Source organism: Schistosoma mansoni, chromosome 1 (genome assembly GCF_000237925.1).
Source record: "Schistosoma mansoni strain Puerto Rico chromosome 1, complete genome".
Taxonomy (NCBI): domain Eukaryota; kingdom Metazoa; phylum Platyhelminthes; class Trematoda; order Strigeidida; family Schistosomatidae; genus Schistosoma; species Schistosoma mansoni.
The window spans coordinates 47,385,131-47,396,915 of record NC_031495.1 but is presented as its reverse complement, the minus strand read 5'-3'; positions in this window follow the sequence as shown (position 1 = coordinate 47,396,915).

Here is an 11,785-nt window from a genome sequence, read left to right as displayed (position 1 = left end):
TCTTTCTTTCACGTTCGCTTTTCGATTTCTATTCGTTGAAACAAAATGACAGAGGTTATTTTTATTAGAATAGTGGTGGTTTGTAAAGATTCCTCCACTTGAAGTTAGTTTTAATTATCACTTAACGTGACCGAACTTAAGACTTTCAAATCCCTCAAAAAACATGGTACTTCCAGACCAGAGGGTAGACATATTTAGCTTCAGTAAATTTATACATTGTATCTTGATTATATACAGCTAAGATATCTTAACTTAAAATGAATTAACATGAAAGCTATGATAATTTATTTAAAAAGGGATTCAGAATGAAAATGAACTGATGTTATATATACATGAGTTTCAGTGAATAATAGGGATTAATTATCATGTTTAAAGATCAACTACAAAAGTTAAATAATTTATTACTTACTTACGCCTGTTACCCCTGGTGGAGGAGCATAGGCCGCCCATCAGCATTCTCTATCCAATAAACAAAAAAACACTGTAATTATTTTGACTTAATAAGGTTTTCAACAATAGATTCTTGTTTGAAGTTATCTATGTGTTAGTTGGCTATAAAGAAGTATCATAAGCTTAGTTTTATCACATAATATCTAATGTAATTAACAGGGTTGTGTGAAAAACTACCACATATTTTCTAAGTCTATTCAACTATTCCATAGCATTTAGATTTAAAATAAATATCTTTTAACTAGTTATGTGAAAATCACTTAATACAAAGTATCATATACAACTTAATCGATGTAATTAAATGAGAAAAGAATGTATATACAGTTTATTTGAAAGAAACACGAATATAACATATAAATTATTCATCACTATAAGGATTTATGGAGAACTTTTTGAGTTTTACTGTGAACATTACAAAATCTACTTAGTCGAGTATGAGGTAATTATTCATTGAATATATTGGAAAATATTCAGGTAACAATACAAAATGATTGAAGTTAAACATGTAAGCCATTTGATACTGACTAAGTGGTTTAGAGGTTAAGAGTTTGAGAACGAAATCGAAGGTCTTGAATTAGATCCCTGATGGTGGGGCAGTTAATGGGCACTATACTGAGTTGTCCCATACTAGGACTAAACAGCTGTCCAGTACTCCATTGTCTTTTGTGGCTGTTTGACTAACTATGAAATTACTTATTATTTATACCGTGTTTGTAAATAAAGAATTAAATGGAGCGACGAGATAACCATTTTTTGTCCCAAACGAGCGAATAATATCAAACAATCACTGGGACTCCTGAGCTTGTCATTGAATAAGTGATTTCAGTACAAGAGATTTATGAAAGTTTTACAATGAAAGAAATGGCAGTGTGTATATTGTACAGTTGATCGACCCAGTTTCGTAACTAATCTCTTTTTTTGTTAGTAATAAATATGATTAATTTATTGTGTTGTGAACTCGAAATTACTTATCAACCTATAAATAATGAGAAATTAAACTTATTTTGTCAAACTACATATATATCACTGTATTAATGATAAATACGTGGTTTCAGCTATTGACATCTTAAAAGCGAATAAATATCCTAATGAATTAATTCATATGTATTGTTTGTATTTTCCTATTGATGTTTAGGGCAGTAATTGGTCGACCTTTTGGCATATGTGTATCATCAATAACCGCTTAAAATGCTTGTCACTTACTAACTATATCGAGGCAATCCTCACAAGATGCACAAGATGCCTAAAGAGAAGGATAAATTGCTGTCCTAAACATCGATAGGAAGATCCAAACAACCGATATATATATATATATATATATATATATATATATATGAATTAAAATTCACTCCATTCTATAAGTCAGTGGCTTTCTGAACTTAGTTGCTGAGGTAATAACGCGAACGGTACTGATTTTAAGCCCCAGAATGAACATCAACTCACTTAAAGATCCAGCTACATCCGGCTGACGTGTTCCAACTGAGACGAAATGAGCATCTTGGATTCTACTGCAAGTCAACATCCATCTAATAAATAAATGTTCTAAGGTTATATGCATGTGCAATATTATATTATCGTTTTTAAAACTGATGCACTTGTAGGCTATACAACTATAGGGAGTGAAAATGAAGAGGATTAAATTAAATTATACAATTGTTTGAAAGCGGTTTTTGGTATCTGGTTAAGGAGATTGGGAGGAAGCACTTCTACTTCAGATTCTTAAGTAAGGAAAAAATGGAGATAGGTGAAGATGTACTATGCAAGGAAAATTTCAACATATCTAAACGAGGAAGTCTGGCAATGTTCACAGTTATATTTGGAGGTGGGATCTTCCTGATTTGAGTCAAAACGGAAACCGAATTCGATATTTAGAAACTTCAAGATGTGTGGTTGAAAATCGTTGGAGATACAACTATTTTTTTACCTACATCGAAAACTTAAGTATTGTCTTTCCACAGTTATTTTATTGATCGATTCTTAACCTAATATTTTTATTAACTGATTACCATTGACAATAATGATAGTAATGGTATTTATTATTTTCGTGAGTTTATAATCTGTATTTATTCAAACCATACTGAATGCGACAAGTTGAATATATTCACTGCATATTTGATAATATATTAGTGGATTATATGCATAATTTAGATAAATACAATATAAGAAGGGGGTTTTGTGGAGATTCTGGTGATTTTATATAGTTGAGATCGTGAGTCAATTGAAGCTAGACCACCATGGAAAATCTGGTCTGTTGGGAGATATCAACTCACTGAAAACATTGGTAAATGGTTGCTCAGTTTCGTGGATTCGTTGAAGTTAGACATTAACACCGTTGGATGCTGGCTCAGTGGTCTATCAGTTAAGTGCTCGCGCGAGAGACTGGTAGGTCCTGGGTTCGAATCTCGCGAGTGCAGGATCGTGGATGTGCACTGTTGAGGAGCCCCATAATAGGACGAAACAGCTGTCCAGTGCTTCCAGGTTTTCCATGGTGGTCTGGCTTCAACTTACTCATGATCTCAACTACATAAATACAATAGTCAACAATAGGAATTTATGGAGAGTAGAGTTATTAGTGATGAACTAGAAGATAAAGAGTTTTGTCAAATTAAACTTGCTGATAAGATTGTGTTAGTGAATGAGGCAGTAAACAATCATGTTCATAAATGTAGTATATACTGTAGATGCTGTGTCAAAAGGTGTTGAGTATTCAGATCGTAAACAGTTTATCACTTTATTGTTTTATTAATGTTTGATTTATTCCAGTAATTTGTAGTACATATTATCCATTAATTGTAATAGTTTATAAATTGTGTTAAGCGAGAATTGTGATTTAAAACAAACGGGAAATTTCAGATCTTGGTATCAAAAAGTGATCATAGATATATATTGAGTTTCATGCATCAATCTTAATCTGAAATTGATCAAAATTTACAGTCATTTTGTGATGAAGTTAGACATTAACACCGTTGGATGACGGCTCAGTGGTATAGAGGTTAATCGTTCGCGCGTGAGACCGGAGGTCCTGGGTTTGAGTCCCATGTGGGAGGTCGTGGATATGCACTGCTGTGTAGTCTCATATTAGGAAGAAACGGCCATCTAGTGCTTCTAGGTTTTCAGTGGTGGTCTAGTCTACATCGATTCAATAATTCAACTATTGAAAACAAAAGAAAAATATTCAGCACAACGGTTTAATTCATTGACACAGAGTTTAAAAATTTAGATAAAAAATAGGTTTTAATACTTTGATGTAATTTAGCTATCCGATTTAATCAAATTAAGATTAATAACTGTGCTTACAAAATTTATAAATCAATTTTTTTCAAAAATTACGATAAGTTAATAGGATTTGAGTTACAAGTTGATTACCACATTACTAACAATCTTCGTTAAACAGTAAGTCAACCATAGGATTCTAAGGTTAATTAAATAGTTTAACTATAACTTTATCAACATCTGCTTTGACAGAATTAGGACTTCATGAAAATAAAGATGTACTTTCAAGGTCGACAAAATACCTTGTTAATCAGAAATCAAACCTAGTTTTATAGTCAGTTATTAACTAACTATAAAACTATAACACAAAATTAAAATAATCTGTGATAGTACTTCATTTAAATCACTATATTAAATTACTTCATTTGAATAAATAATATATTTAATGTTAGCCACATGTTTATTTCTATACAATTCACTATTTTGCATTAATCATCAATTTTTAATAAACTCCGCCTGTAGCGCCTCCGGGGGCTACTGCCGGTCCCAAGCACGGATAAAGGAAGAGGGTTGGGCATAGGGTTAGCGACCCCATCCCATAGAAAACCGACTCGCTTAAAAAACGCTAACCAGAAAAATTATTCAAGCCATCAATTTTTAATTATGATAATATAATAAAGGATTAATCTCAGTCAGAAATTAAAACTCTAAAACATCATTCAATGATTGTATACAGTAAAAGTTTCAATTTTTTTTCTCTTTTTTTAATTTCAGCATTTAGAAATGACAATTTCAACAGGATTTAGTTGTATTTACCTCAATAATCTAAAACTAATCTTGTAACATTTGACCGTTTACTAATTTGGTTTTACTGTCTTCTAATACACATTTATATATTTATTATTTAGAATCCTATTTAGTAGTAAGCAAAGATGGATAGTGGCTAGCAGTGGAGTCGAGGACGCGCGTTTCGTTCTATTTGGGACTCGTCAGCTGGATGTACCTGCATCTCGGAGTTGATGTTCACTCTTGGACTCGCTTCAAACGCCATCGCGTTATCCACTCAGCTACTGAGTCCTGATAGCCACTTGCTTGTGCAATGGGATGAAGTTTAAATTCACTTAGTATCAATGAGAAGATTTAAACAAACAATATTAAGTGAATCTATTTAGTAATATTATTTTATTATATTTTTTTCAGATTACCTAATTTATAAGAATAAATCATTTTCATAAATGAAGTATTACACAATTTACACAATGAAATGAAATTATGTAAGATCTGTTTTCCTATATCAAGTTAATCAGACATAATCTGTCTGATTTAGTTAATAGAAAAACAAACAAACACATATCTAGAAATTTTACAAAATGAATTAATACTTGGTATCATTATTACTGATGTTGTGTAGTTAAAATAATGAAGTGTGAAATGATTCAATTTTGTCCGGAAATTAGACTCATCACTTTCATTTTCCTTATTCTATCATCTTTTCCTTATTCGTTATCGTCTCTGCCAATTCCTCCCCTTCTTCTTCCTCCTCCTCCTCCACCACCACCACCACCACCTCTTCATTATCTTCCTCCACCTCGTTATCCAAGTTCTTATTAAATCAGTTTAAATGGATAGACAGATAAATAGAGTATATCTAGAATTATGGTTATACAAATCGATAGACAAGCACAAATCGACACATAAACACGGGGATAATGTTTTTTTTAATAGACTTCCTGAAGAACATATATATATATATATATACAGTAACTCAAAAACATAATCTAGATTTGGAACAAAATAAAACCGAGGATTCAAGAATGAAAAAAATGTCTAGGCGAAGTAAATAATGTAGGAGGTAGGAGAGTGGAATAAAATTCAATATATGAATAGCTCAGACAAAACAGTCAGAAGACAATATTATCTAAGTTAATAAATGATTGTAATTGTTTAAACTTAAAAGTGTAGTAAAATCACTGGTTATTTTACCGCTTAAATGAAAATATAAATAATTTATGAAAAACAATAATCTATTTTGATTTTTATATAAAGGCTCCTTTATTCATTAAAAACCAAAAAAGATTCACGGTGGTTTACAGTAAAAAAAAAGCCAAAATCAACACTGCTTCTTTTTGAATCAAAATTTTCTGTTCTGAAATAAGGAGTCATAATCAGTTAATATTGTATAGGCAATTCACAACCATATCATTTCGTTGTTAAAATATTAGTACTCGACAGAAATCTTCATTTATATACCAAATAGGTGAGCTTGTGTAATATTTGTCTATGTAAAAAAAAGTGGGTCAGATATTGTTCGTTTTTTTCACATCAATTATAAAGATCACTTACTTACGCTTGTTACCACTCATGGAGGAGCATAGGCCGCCCAACAGCATACTCCATTCAACTCTGTCATGGGCAATCCCTGACAATTGTTTCCAGTTGCTATTCATTCTTTTCATATCTGCTTCCGATTCCCGAAGCAGTGTGTTCTTTGGTCTTCCTCTTTCCCGTTTCCCTTCAGGATTCCAAGTTAGGGATTTCCTCGTGATGCAGTTTGAAGATTTCCTCAATGTATGTCCTATCTACATCCAATATTTTTTTCTAATTTCCTCTTCAGTTGGAAGCTGGTTTGTCCTCTCTCACAAAAGGCTGTTTCTGATGGTATCCGACGAGTGAATGTTAAGTATTTTGCTCAGACATCTGTTTGTAAATACTGGTACATTTTTGACGATGGTTGTGGCAGTTTACCAAGTTCCAGCTCCGTACAGTAGAATTGTCTTGACGTTCGTTTTGAAGATAGTGACTTTGATGTTGATTTGCAGACATTTATTTTGAGTTCTATATATTCTTCAACTGTAGTAATGCTGTCCTTACTTTTCTAATCCTCGCCTTCACGTCTTCATCGGATTCTCCTTGCTTATTGATAACACTGTCTAGGTACGTGATAATCGTAAAGATGATAAACATAAACTGTTTTAGACAACACAACTATTCAGTGAAATTGTCAGCAAATCATTGACAATAATAATCTAAAAAAAAGAATAGTAAAAATTTGCCAAGTTTTTTTTATCTTACGTAATCATCCAAATTTCAATGTACATGTCGTTTCATTTATTCTAGGTAATAATTAAGGATTTGCTTTCTTTAACAACAATATCATTCAACATATGAAGGTTAAGAAGTTAAAAATCACTTTCACTAATGAAGGAAATTCATTGAGAAAACATGTATTTAACAATAAGTTAACCTTATTACTTTTAATTGTTAAACTTTAAAGTTAACTATCATGTACATTTTCAAAACGAAATAATGTTTTAACTATTTATTGAATGTGAGATTTCCAAAAATGCAGAGATCTAACTCATTTTATAAGTAAAACAATGAATAACCTTTTTTTTTGAAGATACATTTTTGCATAAATAAGAATAGATTAGTTGTTAAAACCACTTATAAAAATGAGTAATAACCGGTCTATTAGTATGTTGGTCGGCGGCCTATTCTCCATTGGGAGTAACAGGCGTAAGTAAGTAAATTGTATGAGTTCATATCAAATGGAATAAGAATTGGTTGTATCGGTTAGTAGTAATGCAATACCAAAAATTAAATATTAAGGTTAAAACATATTCAGATAAGATTTTATGAAATCGGTACATTATGTTTGATATGACGTTATCATTGGATTTTTGATATCATTCCACCATGTATAGTCTACATTTTTATAGAATTCATCTAACTAGTATTCCAGTTTTAAATGTCGCAAAAAAGTTTGTTTAATAATTGACTTATTCTAGAACAGTTGAGACGAAATTATTGAAGCGAAAGAAGTATGACCATCATGTAAAATCTTGATCTTCCACTCAATGAGAAAAATGTAATTTACGATTTTCTCATGCCTAATAACTAATTAATGTATAAAATTTTTGAGGGGTTAGTGGGAGATATAAAAAAAGAGTAATATTTTATAGGACTTCACTAGATGTTTTTTTGGCTCTTATAGGGCTTAGAAACAGTGTCCTGGAGAATGCATCCATTATTAAGAGGTAATAACTAATAGTGTAGTTCAAAACTAATTCCAGATTGTTGTCTACACTAAGTCCTCACTTATATCATATACAGTATCAGCATTCCTACGTAAAACTTGTTTCATTAATTTTATTCATATCTAGTGAGGTAACAAAACGATCTAACTTAGACAATCATTGAAAACCTGTAAGTAATGAACAGCTGTTTCTTCCTAGTACAGAATTTCTCAGCAGTACGCATCCATGATCTATCAATAAAGAATCAAACTTAGAACTTTCGGTATGCCATGAGAACACTTGACCTCTAGACCAGTGAGCTGTGATTCAGTAGTATAAAAGTCGCGGAATATCACTGATTGATTGAATTTAGACCTATACACCATTAGTTATTGACTCCGTCGTCTAGAGTTTAAGCGTTCGCAAGCAAGATCGAAGGTCTTGGGTTTGGTATACGGATGTAGGGTGATGCATGTGCACATTCGAAGAGTCCTATACTTGGGCAAAATGTTCGTCCAGTTTTTTCAGGTTTTCAATAGTTATCTAACTCAGATCGCTTCGTGAACTCAGTAAAAACCGACAACCTACACAACCCTACACTGATAATTAGTAATTTATGTTATGCTAGTAAATGTATTAGGTCAGATAAAAATGCAAACTTTCTGACTCATTATCAACTATCAATTAGATAAATGGTTACGTAAAAAAAACATAAGAAAGTCGATTCTGGAATTATCTTTGCCCAGTCATTCCTATTAATATTTTTTAATTTACTATATAGTTGTAAAACCTGGCTGACCAAGTTTTTCATTCAAACTGTATCCAGAGTAGTGAACTTTTTGGTTAACTGATGAATGACTTCACTCTCCACAATTTCGCCTTAATTTGAAATCAATGATATTCGACATGTTAATATACTGATCAAATGTTTGTTTGTACGTTGTTTGAATCACCTAACTATCGTGAGGTAGTTAAGGAGATCTATAACTTCTGTAAATGATTTTAAAGTGTTATAACGTTTCGTCTTGATCATTTGGTTGTAATACAGATTTATTTTCTTTTTAAGAAATATAAATAACTAATCATGTTGCTAAAAGTATGGCAAATTGAAAATCTGTAGTGAGTAATAAATCTCATACTTTGTTTACTATTATAAACACTACTACTACCACTAATACTACTACTATTACTACTACTACTACTAATACTAATACTACTATGGTTTACGCGCGTTTCTATTTGCTGTAATTATTGATTTATTGACATAAATCAGCCATGTATAATTGATTACTTTATTCAATGTAAACAATGTCTTAATATATGTAAATAATTATTCTTAAAACCAAACAATATTTACAGTGTCTTTTAACTGGGTAATTCCTAGTATATTTTTAGAAAGAATATACTAGACTGATCAAATTTAGTCTTAAACAACAACAATAAGATTCAAACAGCCAATAAAAATGAATTAAACTTCACCCCATTGCACAAGCAGGTGGCTATTAGAACTCAGTAGATAAGTGGATAGCGCGATGATGTTTGAAGCAAAGGATACTGGGTCCGAGTTCCAGAGTGAACATCAACTCTGAGATGCAAGTACATCCAGCTGACGAGTCCCAAATAGGACGAAACGCACGTCCGGGATTCCACTATTAGCCACTATCCATCTTCGCTTATAATGCTTGTGAATCAAGGCAATATCGAGGCAATACGCACAGTACGCACATATGCCGATTAGAGGCTGACCAGTTGCAGTCGTAAACATCAATGTGAAAATTCAAACAAACATTACTAAGTGAATTTCAACTGTGACGTTTCAATTTCATGTTAATGACCGTAGTGGTTACGATACGTATTTACAGAAAATCAATTCATTTAATGAACTGGTAGAGGATTTTTAGTATTACTTCTTTTCAAGATTAGATTTTCCTTGGATACTCTCGAAAAAATCTGGCGAATGACAATTTACCACTTTACCTTCATTACATAGTTTCCCAAGTTTACATAAACTTATAAATACAGAATAAAAGTCGAAGAAAAAAGAAACTGATCAATTTTCATTTAGTTTACTTAGCTCTGAGTGATAAAAGCAGGGATTTATTAACAGAAAAACTCATTACCGGTGTCCTCTTGATTTGTCTTTATTTCAGTCTGATAATTCATTAGCTAAATGTAACTTTTTAAAATATTATCTTCTCTAGTTGTGTACAGTTTTATTTTTTTATATTAGGATTTATGAAAACCTTCGAAATGAGATAAAAATGATTTTATATGGTTGAGATCATGAGTCAATTGAAGCTAGACCACCATGGAAAACCTGGAAGCACTGGACGACCGTTTCGTCCTATTATGGGATTTCTCATGATCTCAGCTATATAAAATTACTAAAATCTCCACAAAACCCCCCTTCTAAGAATGATTTTATTACATAAATCGTAATATGTATTTTCCTTTTTTTTCAAGTTTCTTAATAGGATTGAATATATAAAAATTTAATACTACTGTAAGAGAACATGATGAATTACAGGAAATAAACAATGATATTCTTTTATGAGTAAAATTGTTGAGGTGTACTTAGTGTTCTGTTTATATTGGCTATATTGTTATTTCACTGTTCAGTTTACTTAGTGCGTAGTGTTTTTAACTTCTTAGTCTTACGTGTACTATCTGGCTTAATAAACTCCATTGAAGATTTATTATAAATGGGCGTTATATTGCATAGTTGTACATGAACAATCATTGTACATTTAGTGATAGTTCAAACTATATTGTCATATTAAACCATTCAAGTATTCTCTTTTTTTTTTCATTTTCACGAACACATGCTAGTAGTTGATAGGTGGGCGTGTACATAGTCAGTTAAATTTCATTTTTTTTTAGAAATGAACTGAATGGTTGATGTATAGCATAAAGTATTGTATATTCAATGTTATTATTAATATCAAGGGAAATTCAATGAGGATAATTTATTGTTTCTTGGTAAACAATAAACATGTAAACTAGAAAACTGTTGAATTTCGAAGGAATTCTTTACATACCAACTTCGATAACAATGAATGGGACAATTAGAGAAGATGGATTTAAATGATCATGACTCATAATCAGAATTTGGCGTTTTTTATTATTTATAAATGTAAAGCTGTAGACTTCAGTCATATTTATAAGTTATATTATACTTCAATAGTTGAGATCATGATTCAATTGAAGCTAGACCATCATGGAAAACCTAGAAGCACTGGACGACCGTTTCGTCCTATTGTGACACTCAGCAGTGCACATCCATGATCCCGCCTCGAAAGATTTGAACCCAGGACCTATCAGTGGATGCGCACTGTTGAGGACTATCACGATAGGACGAAACGGCCGTCCAGTGCTTTTAAGTTTTCCATGGTGGTCTAGCTTCAATTTACTCATGATGCCAACTATTGAAATTACAATAATGTCCATAAAATTCTTCTGGTATTATATTAAATTCTTAAAATAAGTAATATAATTAAGAATGAGGTTAGTTACTACGTAAGACAATGACTATCTACTGTGACATATTGTCAATTATAATCAATTATTCAATGTTTTATTTATAAAACTTCATAAATGATCTTATATAGAAATAATCAGATCATGAAAATTACATTTTCACTAGACATATTTACTGGCCAAATGTTACTTATCTCATTATTATAGTCTGTTTAAAGTAAACTAGAATTAGACAAACATGTAGTAATGAAATAATGTATAGTTGGCTTGATAATATAATGGTTTACTCTTCAGATGTTTTGTAATATGATATCAATATATTATCTTAACAACTAACAACAGTATTTGAATACGTGAAATGTTAATTATTTCGAGTGAATTTTAAAAATAATTTAAAAGAAAGGCGATTTATGACATTCTACTAACTCACTTTATAAGCCGTAAGTGATCTGAATCATCTGGAAATGAATTTCCAAGTACTTTAAGAGCTGATCATCAGTACAGATAAATTTCCTCAAAAAAAGAATTATATCAGAAGGGGTTGTTGTGGATATTATAGTAATTTCAGTAGTTGAGATCATGAGTCAATTGAAGCTAGACCACCAGGGAAAACCTGAAAGCACTGGACG